The sequence below is a fragment of the Theropithecus gelada genome, chromosome 7b (assembly GCF_003255815.1).
Source record: "Theropithecus gelada isolate Dixy chromosome 7b, Tgel_1.0, whole genome shotgun sequence".
NCBI classification, from domain to species: Eukaryota; Metazoa; Chordata; class Mammalia; order Primates; family Cercopithecidae; genus Theropithecus; species Theropithecus gelada.
Window position 1 is genome coordinate 26,698,887 of NC_037675.1, and position 16,704 is coordinate 26,715,590.

At 46.4% G+C, this 16,704-nt stretch overlaps 1 pseudogene across 1 annotated transcript; it reads left to right on the forward strand.

The window, feature by feature from the left end:
* The first annotated feature begins 5,559 nt into the window (after window positions 1-5,559).
* On the forward strand, window positions 5,560-15,211 carry LOC112628747 (annotated as a pseudogene). Its single transcript, XR_003120477.1, has 7 exons — window positions 5,560-5,687; window positions 6,802-6,969; window positions 12,017-12,087; window positions 12,187-12,238; window positions 12,533-12,667; window positions 13,130-13,185; window positions 14,692-15,211. The product of XR_003120477.1 is annotated as a dehydrogenase/reductase SDR family member 4-like (transcript).
* The last annotated feature ends 1,493 nt before the right edge of the window (window positions 15,212-16,704 follow it).

Sequence of the window (16,704 nt, forward strand, 5' to 3'; positions counted from 1 at the left end):
CAAAAATCACTTTAAGCCTTGAGACGTGACTGTGAGCTGAGTCACATATGGTTATAACTTCTGTTCTCAAATTATAGATTAACTAGCTTTCTTATTTTTCTTCTACTGTACAAAGACTAGAGAGAATCAAATAACATCATGGAAAAAACCTCTGGCCTTCTTAATTAATGACCCTTGTTATAGATTAATTTCCCATTGTTGTCCTGCTTTGCTTAGACCAGATGACAAAATCCCACAATTATTACACCCTCTAAAAAACATATTAAATATATCCTTCCCAAAAAGAAACACTGCCTATAAGGATCAAATGGCTGTAACTATATGCCAACCTTGTACAAATACTGTTATAATTTTGCTAAACACTCCTCTCTCTCTGGATATATAATTGAAACCTTAACTTCTCTACTTCAGAATGCTGACTGCATTCCTTTGGAGTTGATGTTTCCAGATGGTCCATCCTCACACTTTGCACTTGAATAAAGGCTCCTTAACTTCAATTCTGACCCTTTTATTATTTTCAGTTGACAAATCTTTTTTAAGGTAATTTGACCATCATAGCTATCAATTTAAAATATTTGACCCAGCATACAAATGTATTTGTACCAAACACACAAAAATATACATTCATCCAAGGTTGTTCACCATAGTATTATTTGAAATAGCAAAACACTGGAAGCTACTTAAAAATCCATCAGTAGGAGACTAGCTAAATAAATTATGGAATAGCCACACAATAGAATACTGTACAGCTATTTTATAAAAGAAGAAAGAGAATAAAGTAGGTCTATTATGTACCACCCATTCACCAAGAATGTATTTTAAAAAATAAAAAGAGTTACTGACAAGATGACCAAACAGCAACAGTTCTGGTCTGCAGCTCCCAGCGAGATCAACGCAGAAGGCGTGTGATTTCTGCATTTCCAACTGAGGTATCTGGCTTATCTCATTGGGACTGGTGAGACAGTGGGTGCAGCCATGAAGAGCCAGCTGAATCAGGGTGGGGCATCACCTCACTCAGGAAGCACAAGGGGTCAAAGAAACCCTCCCCTAGCCAAGGGAAGCCAAGAGGGACCGTGCCATGAGGAATGGTTATGAAGCCAAACTCAGCTTCATAAGTGAAGGAGAAATAAAATCCTTTACAGACAAGCAAATGCTGAGAGATTTTGTCACCACCAGGCCTGATTTACAAGAGCTCCTGAAGGAAGCACTAAACATGGAAAGGAACAATCGGTATCAGCCACTGCAAAAGCATACCAAATTGTAAAGACCATCGACACTATGAAGAAACTGCATCAACTAATGGGCAAAATAATCAGCTAGCATCATAATGACAGGATGAAATTCACACATAACAATATTAACCTTAAATGCAAACAGGCTAAGTGCCCCAATTAAAAGACACAGACTGGCAAATTGGATAAAGAGTCAAGACCCATCAGTGTGCTGTATTCAGGCGACCCATCTCATGTGCAAAGAAACACAAAGGCTCAAAATAAAGGGATGGAGGAATATTTCCCAAGCAAATGGAAAGCAAAAAAAAGCAGAGGTTGCAATCCTGGTTTAAAGAGACTTTAAACCAACAAAGATCAAAAGAGACAAAGAAGGCCATTACATAATGGTAAAGGGATCAATTCAACAAGAAGAGCTAACCTAAATATATATGCACCCAATACAGGAGCACCCAGATTCATGAAGCAAGTTCTTAGAGAACTACAAAGAGACTTAGACTCCCACACAATAGTAATGGGAGACATTAACACCCCACTGTCAATATTAGACAGATCAATGAGACAGAAAATTAACAAGGATATCCAGGACTTGAACTCAGCTAGACCAAGCAGACCTAATAGACATCTACAGAACTCTCCACCCCAAGTCAACAGAATATACATTCTTCTCAGCACCACATCGCACTTATTCTAAAATTGATCACATAATTGGAAGTGAAACCCTCCTCAGCAAATGCAAAAGAATGGAAATCATAGCAAACAGTCTCTCAGGCTGCAGTGCAATCAGACTAGAAATCAGAATTAAGAAACTCACTCAAAATCTCACAACTACCTGGAAACTGAACAACCTGGTCCTGAATGACTATTGGGTACAAAATGAAATTAAAGCAGAAATAAATAACTTCTTTGAAACCAGTGAGAACAAAGACACAACATACCAGAATCCCCTGGGACACAGTCAAAGCAGTGTTTAGAGTGAAATTTATAGAACTAAATGCCCACAGGAGAAAGCAGGAAAGATCTAAAATCGCCACCCTAACATCACAATTAAAAGAACTAGAGAAGCAAGAGCAAAAAAATTCAAAAACGAGCAGAAGACAAGAAATAACTAAGATCAGGGAAGAACTGAAGGAGATAGAGACATGAAAGGCCCTTCAAAAAAATCAGTGCATCCAGGAGCTGGTTTTTTGATAAGATCAACAAAATAGATAGACCACTAGCAAGACTATTAAAAAGAAAAGGGAGAAGAATCAAATAGATACAATTTTAAAAATGATGGAGGGGATATCACCTCCGATCCCACAGAAATACAAGCTACCACCAGAGAATACTATAAACAACTCTATGCAAATAAACTAGAAAATCTGGAAGAAATGGATAAATTCCTGGACAAATACACCCTCCCAAGACTAAATCAGGAAGAAGTCAAATCCCTGAATAGACCAATAACAAGTTCTGAAATTGAAGCAGTAATTCATAGCCTACCAAACAAAGAAAAGCTCAGGACCAGACAGATCACAGCTGAATTCTACCAGATGTACAAAGAGGAGCTGGTATGGCGATCATTAAAAAGTCAGGAAACAACAGGTGCTGGAGAGGATGTGGAGAAATAGGAACACTTTTACGCTGTTGGTGGGAATGTAAACTAGTTCAACCATTGTGGAAGACAGTGTGGCAATTCCTCAAGGATCTAGAACTAGAAATACCATTTGACCCAGCCATCCCGTTACAGGGTATATACCCAAAGGATTATAAATCATGCTGCTATAAAGACACATGCACACGTATGTTTATTGCGGCGCTATTCACAATAGCAAAGACTTGGAACCAACCCAAATGTCCATCAATGACAGACTGGATTAAGAAAATGTGGCACATATATGCCACGGAATACTATACAGCCATAAAAAAGGATGAGTTCATGTCCTTTGTAGGGACATGGATGAAGCTGGAAACCATCATTCTGAGCAAACTGTGTCAAGTACTGAAAACCAAACACTGCATGTTCTCACTCATAGGTGGGAACTGAACAATGAGAACAGTTGGACAAATAGGGGGGAACATCACACACTGGGGGCTGTTGTGCGGTGGGAGGAGGGGGAAGGGATAGCATTAGGAGATATACCTAATGTAGTTGACAAGTTAACGGGTGCACACCAACATGGCACATGTATACATATGTAAAAAACCTGCACGTTGTACACAGTACCCTAGAACTTAAAGTATAATTTTAAAAAAAAAGAAAGAAAGAAAAAGAAATAGTGCTGGAGGCCAAATAGCAACCCTGCCCACACAAGGAAGGGCCATGTGATGTTCACCAAGCTCCCAAGCCACAATTCTCTTTTCCCAGAATACTTTGCTCTTTGAAGTGTAGTCTTTCTCACCTTCCTGCCAACCTCAGACCCTGAGTCCGCCTGTCTACCTCTCAAGAGAAGGGGAAGAGAGATTAAATGCCCCTTGCAGGCCTGTCCCTTTGAACCAAGCCCTGAGAACCCTTGCAGCTGTCCTCCTGTGTACCCTCCTCACAGCCCCACACACAGATGGAGAGCCCTGAGAAGGGTTTCCACAGTGCATTAGCTCCAAATAGTGCAAGAGGACAAGGAGTGTGGCCCTTCCAGCCTCTGTCAATAATTCATGAGGCTCAGACTGAGGAGCACCAGTCAGAGTCGTTTTTCCCTGGACGTGGGGAAAATTATACTTAAGCTCTCTTATCTCACGGGGATCTGCTCAGTACCAAAGCAGAGTACTGCAGCTGTAACTTCTTGGCAGAGGAAAATACTATAAATCCAGTGCAGGCCTGTTCTAGTACTTGCTTGCCATACACCCCTTTTGAATGCTGAAATCCTTTTTCAGCTGCTCAGTTGACCTGCACGTATACTAAATGAATCTTGAGCAAACATGAATTCTATTAAAAAGTCATCCCTAGAACTGGATTTCACAAATCAGGACTTTTCCCTGCTAATTATAGGGAAATAAGGCTGCAAAACTGGTGATTTCACCAACAACACAACCTACCCATCTGCTTTCATCATCTTTTCTGAAAGAAAACACTAACACACACACACAAAAAGGAGCAAACGTATACTCCACAATAAAGGACTGTTAAATAAACTTAGCTTCATGAAACACACTGTAATGTGTGTCCTTTTCTCATGTTGCCTTACACTAGTGAAAACGTTGCCATGGACCAGCACTGCTTCTCAGTCTGGCCTTTGGAGGCCAGTGGGTTAAACCAATTCTGATGCTTACATTTGCATCTGTTGGGGCCTTTCTACAGTGCACCATAAGCCATCCAGATTTATTGATTCTCCCAGAAACCCAGGAGGGAGATCACTTCAACCCACATAGCAGAAGTGGAGGCTGAAGTCTTGGACACAGAATTTATAGCTGGCAAGGACTTTATTCACCATCTACTCCATACCCTCAGTAATTTACAGATGAAGAGTCTGGCACAGGGCAGCAATAATAATCACTACATGGTGGCAGTAACTACTATGTGCTTATAGCTTACAGTTCATAAAGAGATTTTACATTCAACAAATATTTATTGAACTAGGATGGAGGGTAAGACCTGGGGACATAGTGGTTAGGGAGAACTTGAGTGCCCCCAGTTCTCAGCATTTCCACCACTGCTCCAGGGACTCTGCAGCCTCCTCTCTAGCACTTAGCCCCTGTAAAGGAGGAAGTCCCTTTGGCGAGGGATATGAAATACTGTTTGGTCAATGACCATAGTCTGCCCTCCAGGGCCCATGAAGATGGAGGAGACCTTGGGCAGAGTGAAGGGCAGTGCCAGGCCTGGTGCAGCTACTCCCTATCACTCCCTCTCCCAGGCTCCTCCAGCCTCACCTGGTGGACTCCATGGGGACCACAGGCCTCACCTCCATGGGCAGTCTCAAAACATTTGCCCTCCTGTGGGCTGTCACATACATTGACCCAGACTTTCTTGGAGAAGGAATTCTGAAGAAGCAAAAGCAACTCAAAACCCCCACTTCCCCCAGAAGAAAAACGTGGGCAAGCAGATGCAGAAGGGCAGTGGCTAAAGTCTGCGGGTTCCTGCCGGGGCCAGGGGAGGGGCGAGCCCTACAGAAAACTTGAACAGAGAGCGCTTTGATCACCCGCCAGCCCGGAAGGCAAGCCCCAGTCGGGCGGAAGGTAGCTGGCTGCGGGGAGCGGCGGCGGAGGGAGGCGCCCACCGTCACAGACAACTCTCAGCGGGCCGAGGGAGGGGAGGGGGTGGCAGTGAAGCGGCCCGCCCTTCGTCCTGCTCCCTTGCCCTACTCTCTGTCACCTCCGGTGGAAGGAGTGGAACCCAGACTTGCTGGTCTGAGCCATGCACAAGGCGGGGCTGCTAGCCCACTGTGCCCGGACATGGAAGTCGGTGTGGACGGCCAGCTCCAGGATGACCCCCCGGGACCTGCTCGCTAATAAGGTGGCCCTGGTAAGGGCCTCCACCGACGGGTGAGCGCTAGTGCTGGAGTTTCTGAGGCCCTGGCTGCCTGCAAACAGGCACTGGTCTTTCATCCTTTGCCTCCAGTGCCCCTGTCCTCAGACCTCACATGCGGCCAAAGTCTGGCCCTGGAAAAAAGTAGCCACGTGGTCTGCCTGAACCCCCTCCGAATCTCCTGGCCCTGGGCCCTACCTTGCCAGCCCTCGTGTCCCTGCTGCCTCTGGCACAACCGTGCCACCTCTGTGCAGACCCATCCATCTAGTCCCCGCCGGGGTTCTGGGCTGCCCCAGTCAACCGGCTCCACCTAGCGTCCGGGAAGACCAGAAACTAGAAATGTGAGGGAACCTGGATTTCAATATCCTATCCCAGGGTCTCCAGCACTTTGAAAATGTACCAGACACTCTATTTGGGCACCGGAAAGTCTCCAGGAACCCCGCCCCCTTACCTAGATGGGACACAAGAGCTTTGTGTCACGATTTTTGTTTAGGTCGGTACACCTGGGCCTACCTTGTCCAGCCTGTTTCTCACCCACCACTCTTATCTATCCTGGTTCTCATTTCTACGGGACTTTGCTAGATGCCAGCTCTTCGCAAAACTAAAATACAAATGCAGGTAAAATGCTAATGACTGACAAGTGCAGAATGTGTAACTCTTCCTCCCAAGGCAATGTTTACATTTTTGACCGGAGACCATCTTCTCACATGCACCCCAAAAAAATAACTAAGGATAGAATTTTGAGAATGTGGTAGACTAGTAAGAAAGAAACCTGGGGGCAGGGCTGTTCTCAGTGAGACCCTCAAATCACGGAAGTGGCTGCTGCACACCCAGCTCATTTCTCACCTCTCAGTCCCAACAGGGGATGAAGCCTGTCACCCGTGGTGGAAACTGTAGAAAGTGATGTAAGTTCTTGGGAACTGAGGCTGCGGTTCCAGATCATAATAAAAATAAGTAAATGAGCGCCAAAAAGGCCGTGCCATCAAGCCTGTTTTACACAGAGTAGAGACACATGGAGGTCAGATAGGGAAAGAGCCTGAATTCAAACCCGGGCAGTCTAACTTCACAGCACATGCTTCGACCTCTTCCGCTGCACAGGCTTTGGCAGTCTTTGTGTCTTTCTGCTCACAGGATCCGCTTTGCCATCGCGGGCATCTGGCCCAAGACGGGCTCCACGTGGTTGTCAGCAGTCAGAAGCAGCAGAACTCGGCAGCCACCCTGCAGGGGGAGGGGCTCAGCGTGTCGGGCACTATGTGCCATGTGGGGAAGGCAGAGGACTGGGAGCGGCTGGTGGACATGGTGAACTGCAGGGAAATGGGCAAAGAGCCAGGAGGTAGAAAAAGGAGCCAGCCTAAGCCGCCTTCCCTGCTTTCCTGGACAGCCTTGGTGAATCCAATGCAGTGCTGTTAACTAAAACATAACAGTGTGTTCTGCATACCCACACCAGCCCACCAGTACATTTTTATTGTGTGCCTTTCTATTATGTCCATATACTAACGTTGGAGAATCATCCCATCCCAATCAGAGAATGTTAAAACACTCTAATGCTTCAATCCTGCATCATCCCTTGAATACCCCAAAGAAACAACTGGTTTTGGTTCTCTAGTAATTTTCAATCTAACTGGACAGATGAGAAGGGTAAATACAATCATAAAATAGATGTTCCCACCCATGAGCTAATAAACAATCCCATATTCTTCAGCTTATAGAGTCAAGTCCCTGGGAACCTCGGGAAGCAGCCCACTATGTTTTAACCACCTACTATGTGCCATTACCTGTGTTCAAAGCCTTACAAAGTTTATCTCTAGACCTGACAACAACCCAAGCAAGGCAAGGACTATTCTCTCAGTCTGCAGAGACTGGCTCAGACAGCTGGAGCTACTTCCCAAGGTCCCACAGCCAGTAAGGAAAGAGCCGTGATTCAATCCAGACCTCCCAAGCTCCCTTCCTTTATTGGCTGCCTACAGACTACCAGGTACTGGACTTTAGTCTCAAAGAAAGTATATAAGTCAATGTCACAGTTAGTAGTGGACACCAGCCTTCCAGCTGCAGAAGGAAATATGAACCATCCAGCAAAGGAAGCTCCTCTTCCCTTGAGGCTCAGGACACACTTTATTCCCCAGAGTGGAAGGGAGAATCTACCCAAAAATGGATAGTACAGGATTGTGCTAACAGATTGGAAGGTTGGCAGAAATAATTTGCATAATCTTAGAAGAGGGGGATCTCAAGCAATAGTAGATAGTAGTGTGGTAGGCAGTATAGGGTAATTCCGTTTTTAAGGAACTCTCTGGCAAATGCTCAAATATGCATTGGAAAGAGCCAAATGTGAGTCCTAGAAAGTCACCTTGCCTGGCCTAGGCTGGTGGACAGAGCCCAAGATTGGGGACTTGATCCTGATGGTGGAAGGAGCCATTTGGGAGTCTGAGTCAATCAGTGACTAACCATATCACATGTAAGTAGCAATGTAATGTGAAAATCCTGGTGGAAATACATCCTGTGGCCCCCACCAGGTTCACTTAACAGGGCCTACAGGCCTGGCCCAGAAGCGGTACTTGAGCTAAACCTTTAGGAATGGAGGGGAATGTTCAGATGGAATAGAGATGAGGTTCCAGATAACTCTGCAAAATGAGCAGACAGCCAAGGAGGAACTGAAGGAAAGAGAGGAGCACTGGCAGTCCACGGTGGAGAACACAGGCTTAGGAGTACTGCTGGGAAAGGGGCTGCATTAGAAAGATAGAGGCCACGGGCCTCTATATCCTGTTTGTTTGTTTGTTTCCAAGATGGAGTTTCACTCTTGTTGCCTAGGCTGGAGTGCATTGGCACCACCTCGGCTCACTGCAACCTCCACCTCCCAGGTTCAAGCAATTCTCCTGCCTCAGCCTCCTGAGTAGCTGGGATTACAGGTGCCTGCCACCATGCCCAGCTAATTTTTGTATTTTTAGTAAAGACGGGGTTTCACCATGTTGGCCAGGCTGGTCTTGAACTCCTGACCTCAGGTGATCCACCCCCTGGGCCTCCCAGAGTGCTGGGATTACAGGCGAGAGCCACCATGCCCAGCCATAGCTTCTTAAAAGGATATCTTAAGGATGTTAAAAGGATATGGCCTCTTAAAAGGATATGTTTAGACATTCTTGTAGCAAATAAGAAGCCATGTGAGGTTTTGAGGAAGAGAAAGATGGTTATTAAGAAAGATAATCTGGCTCTGGTAGGAAGGATATACAAAGAAGACACTGAATCCAGGGCATCAGTGAGGAAGCTGTTGCTGTCATCCAGGTTTAGAGCAGTGGTGGTGGGACTGGAACAGATGTGCCCAGGAGACATTTAGTGGGAACGAACCAAGATTTTCCAACCCCATGTCAAAAAGTGGGAAACACGAGCGAAGTCAAAAATGACTCTCAGGTAGTTTGTGTGACCATTGTCAGAGAGGAGAATGATAGAATACTTGTCAGCTATTTGAAATGTCTTCTGCCAATTGCCACATGTTACCCTGCAATGAGAAAAGCCACTGCCCTGAGAATGGTTACTACCCAGTGGCCTCCTCATCTGCACCACAAAGCTTCTAAGTGTGTGGTAAGCGGAAACCAGATTAGCTGCCTATCGGCTTGATTATATTTTTTCTTAAAAATGTATAACTATCAGAACACAGAGCAAACACCTCCTAACCNATGCTATAAACAAATGTACTCTTATTCAGGCTTTGTTTTCCATTTATAGAGCATGGGCAGAGTAGATTTAGCATAAATCTTGAGAGCCATAGAATTTTCAGAATGGTAAATGAGCATTGGCTTCAACTTAAAGTCACTGGCTGCATTAGACCCTAACAAGAGAATAAGCCTGTCCTTTGAAGTTTTGAAGCCAGGCGTTGACTTCTCCTCTCTAGCTATTAAAGCCCTACATGGCATCTTCTTCCACTAGAAGGTTGTTTCATCTACATGGAAAATCTGTTGTTTGGTGTAGCCGCCTTCATCACTGATCTTAGCTAGATCTTCTGGATAACTTGCTGCAGCTTCTACATCAGCACTTGCTGCTTCACCTTGCACTTTTATGTTACAGAGATGGCTTCTTAAACCTCATGAACCAACCTCTGCTAGCTTCCAACTTTTCTTCTGGAGCTTCCTCACCTCTCTCAGCCTTCAAAGAATTAAAAAGTTAGGGCCTTTTTCTGATTAGGCTTTGGCTTAAGGGAATGTTGTGGCTAGTCTGATCTTCTATCCAGAACACTAGAACTTTCTCTCTATATTAACAATAAAGCTGTTTTGCTTTCTTATCATTTATGTGTTCACAGAAGTAGCACTTTTAATTTCCTTCAAGAATTTTTCCTTTGCACTCACAATTTGGCTAACTGGTGCACATGGCCTAGCTTTCAGCCTGCTTCAGCTTTCAACATGCCTTCCTCACTAAGCTCAATTATTTCTAGCCTTTGATTTAAAGTGCAAGATGTGTGACTCTTCCTTTCACTTGAAAACTTAGAGGCCATTATATGGTTATTAACTGGTCTAATTTCAATATAAATGTGTCTCAGGGAATAGGAGGCCCACAGACAGGGAGAGAGATAGGAGAAGGGCAGAGCAGTCAGAACGTACAACATTTATCGATTAAGTTCACCTTCTTTTTTGGGTGTGGTTTGTGGTACCCCAAAACAATTATAATAAAAACATGAAAGATCACTGATCACAGATCACCGTAACAGATATAATAATAATGAAAAAGTCTGAAATATTCCAAGAATTACCGAAATGTGATCCAGAGACAAAGTGAGCACATGCCATTAGAAAAATGGCTCTAATTAGCACAGGGTTGCCACGAAACTTCAATTTGTAAAAAAAAAAAAAACCACACACAATATCTGCAAAGCATAATAAAATGAGATGTGTCTATAACTTTTCTTTTATATATCTTTTAAACTATCACAGTACATCAAATGTAAACATAATGGCTGATCCTTGATTGAGCTCTGGACTTTAAAAAACACAACACACATTTGGGGGACAAATAAGGCCCATATATTAGATAGCATTATCATCATTGTCATACTCTTGGTTGTGATAACAGATTATGGTTGTGTAAAAGAACATCATTACTCTCTGGAAATGTATGATAAGTATTTAGGGATAGAGCATTGTAATATCTGCAACTGAGTTTACTTATTTTATTTTACTGATGTGTTTATTTTTGTGATGGAGCCTCACACTATTCCCCAGGTTGGAGTGCAGTGGTGCTATCTCAGCTCACTGCAACCTCCACCTCCTGGGTTCCAGCTATTCTGCCGTCTTATCCTCCTGAGTAGCTGGGACTACAGGCACATGCCACCACATCCGGCTAATTTTTGTATTTTTAGTACAGACGAGGTTTGCCATGTTGCCCAGGCTAGTCTCAAACTCCTGACCTCAAAGTGATCCACCCACCTTGGCCTCCCGAAGTGCAGGGATTACAGGCATGAGCCACCACAACCAGCCCTGAGTTACTTTTTTTGAATTTACATTTTTATTTTTTTAATTTTTGTTCTTAGTAATTTTTCATTTTATTATATAAAATCTTTCAGAAAACTTGCAACTGAGTTTCAGTGGTTCATTTAAAAAACTGTACAGATCTACAGAGAGGACAAAGGGGACAAAATGTGAACAACTGGTGAATCTAAGTGAAGGATCTCCAGATATTCATTGTATTTCTATTACCAATTTTTCTGTAAGACTGAAATATTTTAATATAAGCAGTTGTCTAGAACAATGTAAACAGGGGTCATACATTTGTTTTAGATTATGGATGTGGGGATTCTGATTGTAGCCTGTCCCCCAGCTTCCCCAGAAGGTACCTCCTCATGATCCCACTTTCTAATCAGGTCTAGCCAGGCAGTCCATCCTAGAGGGCCAAGAGTATCTCACTCCCTAAGCACAGAAGCCAGAGAAGTGCTAGAACAACCCCAGGAATCCAAGGTCAGGCCACATTTTCCCTGAGAACCATGGCCCACTCTCGGGCAAGTCCAGGAGGCTGACAATTGCAGGCTCTCCCTACTTTGAAGAAACGCAGAAAACGCAGCTCAAATTCAAAGGAGCCCTGAGGATTTAGGCCCCTTCTGGGCCACATCATACTTGGCTGGTCACGAAACGAGATGAACCAGGTTCCATTTTTTCTCACCTGAACCTAATGTATCATTATCTAGCTGAGAAGCTGGTGAGAGCTACTTCTCCCTGAACCTCAGTTTCTTCATGTGCAAGATGCAGGTGAATCACCCTAAGATCTTCGTCAGCTCTGACAAACATCCTAGGAACCCACTCTAACTCCTCATTGCCATGCCTCCTCCAGTGCTCTTCACTCATGCTGTTTCCCCTTCTTCTCTTGGCTTCAGACTCTGGACATTAATGTGAAGGCCCCAGCCCTGATGACAAAGGCAGTGGTGCCAGAAATGGAGAAACGAGGGTACAGAGAGTGAGAGAGAGCCTGGGTGAGATGGGACCCCACACGGGCTGAGGGCAGTGGTCCATAATGGGAAGACCGTCAGCTCTCTTCTTTTTCCAGAGGCGGCTCAGTGGTGATCGTGGCCTCCATAGCAGCCTTCAGTCCATTTCCTGTAAGAACCCTTTTGACTGCCCCTTCCATCCCATCCTGTACATCTTTCCACCCCACCTGTTACCCAAAGAAGTTTGTGTCCCCTTTTAGAATCACACCACCAAGTCCCTGCCCACAAAATAGATGCCTTGCCTCCACAAACCATAACCTAGGGAAGGTTTAGCCACAAGACAGTTTCCTAACTATGCCCCTCCCTTACAGGAGATCCCTATTGAGCACTGCCCTTTCTGTCTAGTTATTAGAACCAAGAATGACCTGGAAATTATGAGTCTAACCCATTGTTTTCTATCTCCAGGGCCTCAGTCCTTACAATGTCAGTAAAACAGCTTTGCTGGGCCTCACCAAGACCCTAGCCATAGAGCTGGCCCCAAGGAACATTAGGGTGAACTGCCTAGCACCTGGACTTATCAAGACCAGCTTCAGCAGGATGGTGAGGAAGGGGAGCTCTGCATCCCACTGGAACCCCTTGAAAGGCATCCATCTTCTTGGACAGGGAAGCCCAGTACCTGATTCCTGAACTCTCAACCACTCCATTCTCCTTCCCTGGGTTTTTCCATATTGCCTCTCTGTACCAGCTGCCCTATCCAAGCCAGACTCCTATCACACCTTTCCTAAGGCATAGGGTGGAGACTAAGGTATTCAGACTCTACTCACACTGTTTCCTCTCTCCTTACATGGATGAGAATTGGAGTGATGCAGCAAAATGCATCACTAGAACCTGAAACAAATGAAACACATGACGGCAGTGGGGAGAGCTGGAAGCTAGAAAAAGAAATAGGAAGTGAAAGAGGGAAGTCTCTCCATACTTACTCTTTGCCATATGGACGGGCAGTTTCTTCCCTTTCTGTTCCTCACTTTCCTCTTCTTAAAGAGATTTCCCTTCTTCCTGCAGCTCTGGATGGACAAGGAAAAAGAGGAAAGAATGAAAGAAACCCTGCAGATAAGAAGGTAAAACTGTCATGGGATCAAGGGCCTTAAGAGGCATGAAGATGGAAAGGTCTGGTCCCTAGCAGCCCACAGCCCGCTGTCTCAGTCCCACAGATAACACAGGCAGGCTCTCCTCTGCCTCACAGACCACAAATTCATAAACACTATCACTGCAGTGGCCTAAGCAAGAAGTCAGCTTCCCTTTCAAAAGGTAAACCCAGAGACATCAGGGTTTCAGCAGTGCAGAGCTCTGGGAGAAGCCCTGAGTCCTCTCTCCATCTAGAGAATTGCCTCCACCTCTGAGCATCCATGGAGACCAGGGACCAAAACCAAAACCATGCATTTTTAGTTCCTTTGAATAATGACACCTGTTTACAAACTCAGGTTGATGATCTACAATCCAAATGAAAAGAATGAAGAGCTTTACTAAGCCCCAAACTCCCCTTGCCTAAGGACTTACTTTCTTCCCCAGTGAGCTGGGTGAACTGTTCAAGCACCTTTGATGGGCTCACTTTCCTCTAAGTTCCCTGCCTCTATCTTCTGGCTTCAGGGCACTATCTACTTCCTCCATCTTGTCCCTCAAGGACAAATGCCAGCGCTGCCTAACTCTGTACCGGTCCAGACATCCCAAATTTTCCCAAAGCCATTCTGATGTCAGGCATCAGCTACAGGCCTGGTTTATAAGTCACGGGATTGTCATCCTAGAGCTCCCATGAATGATCTAGCCCATGTAGCTCAATCTTGGATTCACATTAGAATCACCTGTGGAGCTTTTTAAACTGCAGGTGCTCAGGCCCCGCCCACTCCCAGAGATTCTTTTTTAATTGGTCCAAGGTAGGACTTGACCATCTGGGCTTTTGTTTTCTTTGTCTTTTCTTTTTTTGTTTAAGCCTCTCAAATGATTGCAAGGTACAGCTAGAATGGAGAACCATTAATTCAGCCCTTCTAGGTTTGAGCTACTCACTCTGCCCACCTCTAGAGCATGCTATGGCAGGCAGATTAAAGTGTCCCCTAACTATGCAATTGCTGACAAAATAAGAATTAGCACATTCTCACCAAATGAACCTGACTTTAAGGGACAAGTATAGATTCCTGGAAAGGTCGTCTGTAAGTTGAACTTCTATAAACTGAATCATTTTAAACACACCATTTACTGTCACACAGACTCCCTGATACTTTAGTGTGTGCACATGTGAAACCATTTTTTTTTTTGAAGTATGAAATAATTGCTCACCATTTTATCTATATAACTTTGGATCTTGGTGTCCTGAGATATCTATAAAATAGTATGTTTCCACAGTATTTGAATATTATGGGTAATGGTTTTTGCAGAGTACAGTATGCTTCTACTAAATTATAACAGCATATCCTCATGGTAACCCTATTTGATAGGCAGAAAGCTTGTACACTGATCCTGAAAAGTCATCTGATAATTCTTGATTGAGCAGACTTCATTCCCTGTGTCCCAGGTGAGGGGGCCAGAACTACTTAACTTTTACTCCCTTCCTTTCTTCCCCTATTCCCCAGGTTAGGCGAGCCAGAGGATTGTGCTGGCATCGTGTCTTTCCTGTGCTCTGAAGATGCCAGCTACATCACTGGGGAGACAGTGGTGGTGGGTGGAGGAACCCGGTCCCGCCTCTGAGGACCCTGCGACAGCCCACAGGGCACTGTTGGGCTCTAGCTCCTGGTGCTGTTCCTGCATTCATCCACTGGCCTTTCCCACCGCTGCTCACCTTACTGTTCACCTCATAAAATCAGTTCTACCCTGTGACAACATCCAGCCTTCCCTGCCGTCAAGCTGTGGCCTTACTCAGGATTCCTGCTGTTGCTGTGGCCTTGGGTAAAGGCCTCCCCTGAGAACACAGGACAGGCCTGCTAAGGCTGAGTCTACCTTGGCAAAGACCAACAGATATTTTTCACCCTGGCCACTGGAGAATTTGAGGGGAGATGGGAGAGAAGGAAGCTGGAGTGGAAGGAGCAGAGTTGCAAATTAACAACTTGCAAATGAGGCGCAAATAAAATGCAGATGATTGTGCGACTTTGAATCGAATCCACGTGTTCATTTCTCAGTGTGGGGTGCTTAGCTGAGCAGAGAGCAGAAGTCTGGCCAGGCTAGATCTCTGGATCCCCCAGCCCTCCTCCCTGTCTCCAGGACCTGAGCGTGATGTGCAGGGGTGGAGGTGTCTGCAGAGCTGCCAAGTGGAAGGAAGGTGGCACGGGAACTCCCAGGACGCCACGGGGATCCCCGAGGCAGAGCCAGGCTGGCGAGGGTGAGGAAGGATGAACTCTCTAACACCTCCCCGCCCCTTGCCTCCCAGATCCGGCCAGGTTCTCTCCCAGCATGGCCGTAGGTCCCGAGTTCCCTCCCCAGTCAGTAAGGACAAGCTGGACAGGTCCTGGGCAGGTGGGGAATAGAGAAAGGCCCTGCAAGGTACCCAGGCCCACGAACAAAAGAAGTGAGTTCTGCCCACGGCCTGAGGATTGAGTACACGGAAAGCGGGAACGCTACCCCCGCCCCGAAGGCCCGGACACCAGGTTATGCACGCCGGGCCTTTCACGCTGGAGCCCAGTAGAGGGGTAGAGGCCAGCGGCCTGTGGTCTCACGCGGCTAGGCAGCGCGGCGCGCATGCCCAGTCCGGCAGTTCCTCGGGCGGGGCGGGAGAGCGGCGCTCCGGGACGCGGGAGAGAAGCTCTGATGCAGCCGCCCCTGACCGGAGCGGGCTCTGCCACTACTGCAGCGCTCATTGCCTCTACCAAATCGTAGTCTAGCATGTGTCCCGGCTCCCCGGCGGCAGGGATGGCGGCGGCTTCTCTGCAGCAGCCTCAACAGCAGGAGCCGTGGCCAAGCCCAGCGTGGAGCTCACCCGCGAATTTTAAGGTAAGATGCTGCCTACGTCTCTGGGACGACCCATCCGGGAGCATCCCAGACCCAGCGTGTTCCTCCCCGCGGTGCACCCCAGCCCGGTGCCTCACACACCGCCGACACCCCGCGCCATGCATCCCAGTTCCAAGGCACCCCCTGTATCCCAGTCTGGGCATTCATATTCCGGAGCATCCTCCGCTGGAGCTGGAGCTGGAGCTTGAGAAGGGAGGGACGATCGCCATTACTGAGGCTTGAGTAGGCGGTTCTGTGCTCACAGTGTAAGCAAAGCCAGGGGAAGCTCGAACTCACCTCAACTCAGCAAGGCCTAATGCCTCTCTAGATTCCACTTCAGGGGGCAGGGCATACCTGAACAAAAAGAAGCAGACAGCTTCTGCAGACTTCAACATCCCTGCCTGACAGCTCAGAAGAGACCAGTGGTTCTCCCAGCACGGCATTTGAGCTCTGATAATGGACAGATTGCCTCCTCAAGTGGGTCCCTGACCCCCGTGTAGCCTGACTGGGAGACACCTCCCAGTAGGGGTCGACAGACACCTCCTACAGGTGGGTGCCCCTCTGGGACCAAGCTTCCAGAAGAATGATCAGGCAACAATATTTGCTGTTCTGCAGCCGCTGCTAGTGATACCCAGGCAAACAGGGTCTGCAGTGGACCTCCAGCA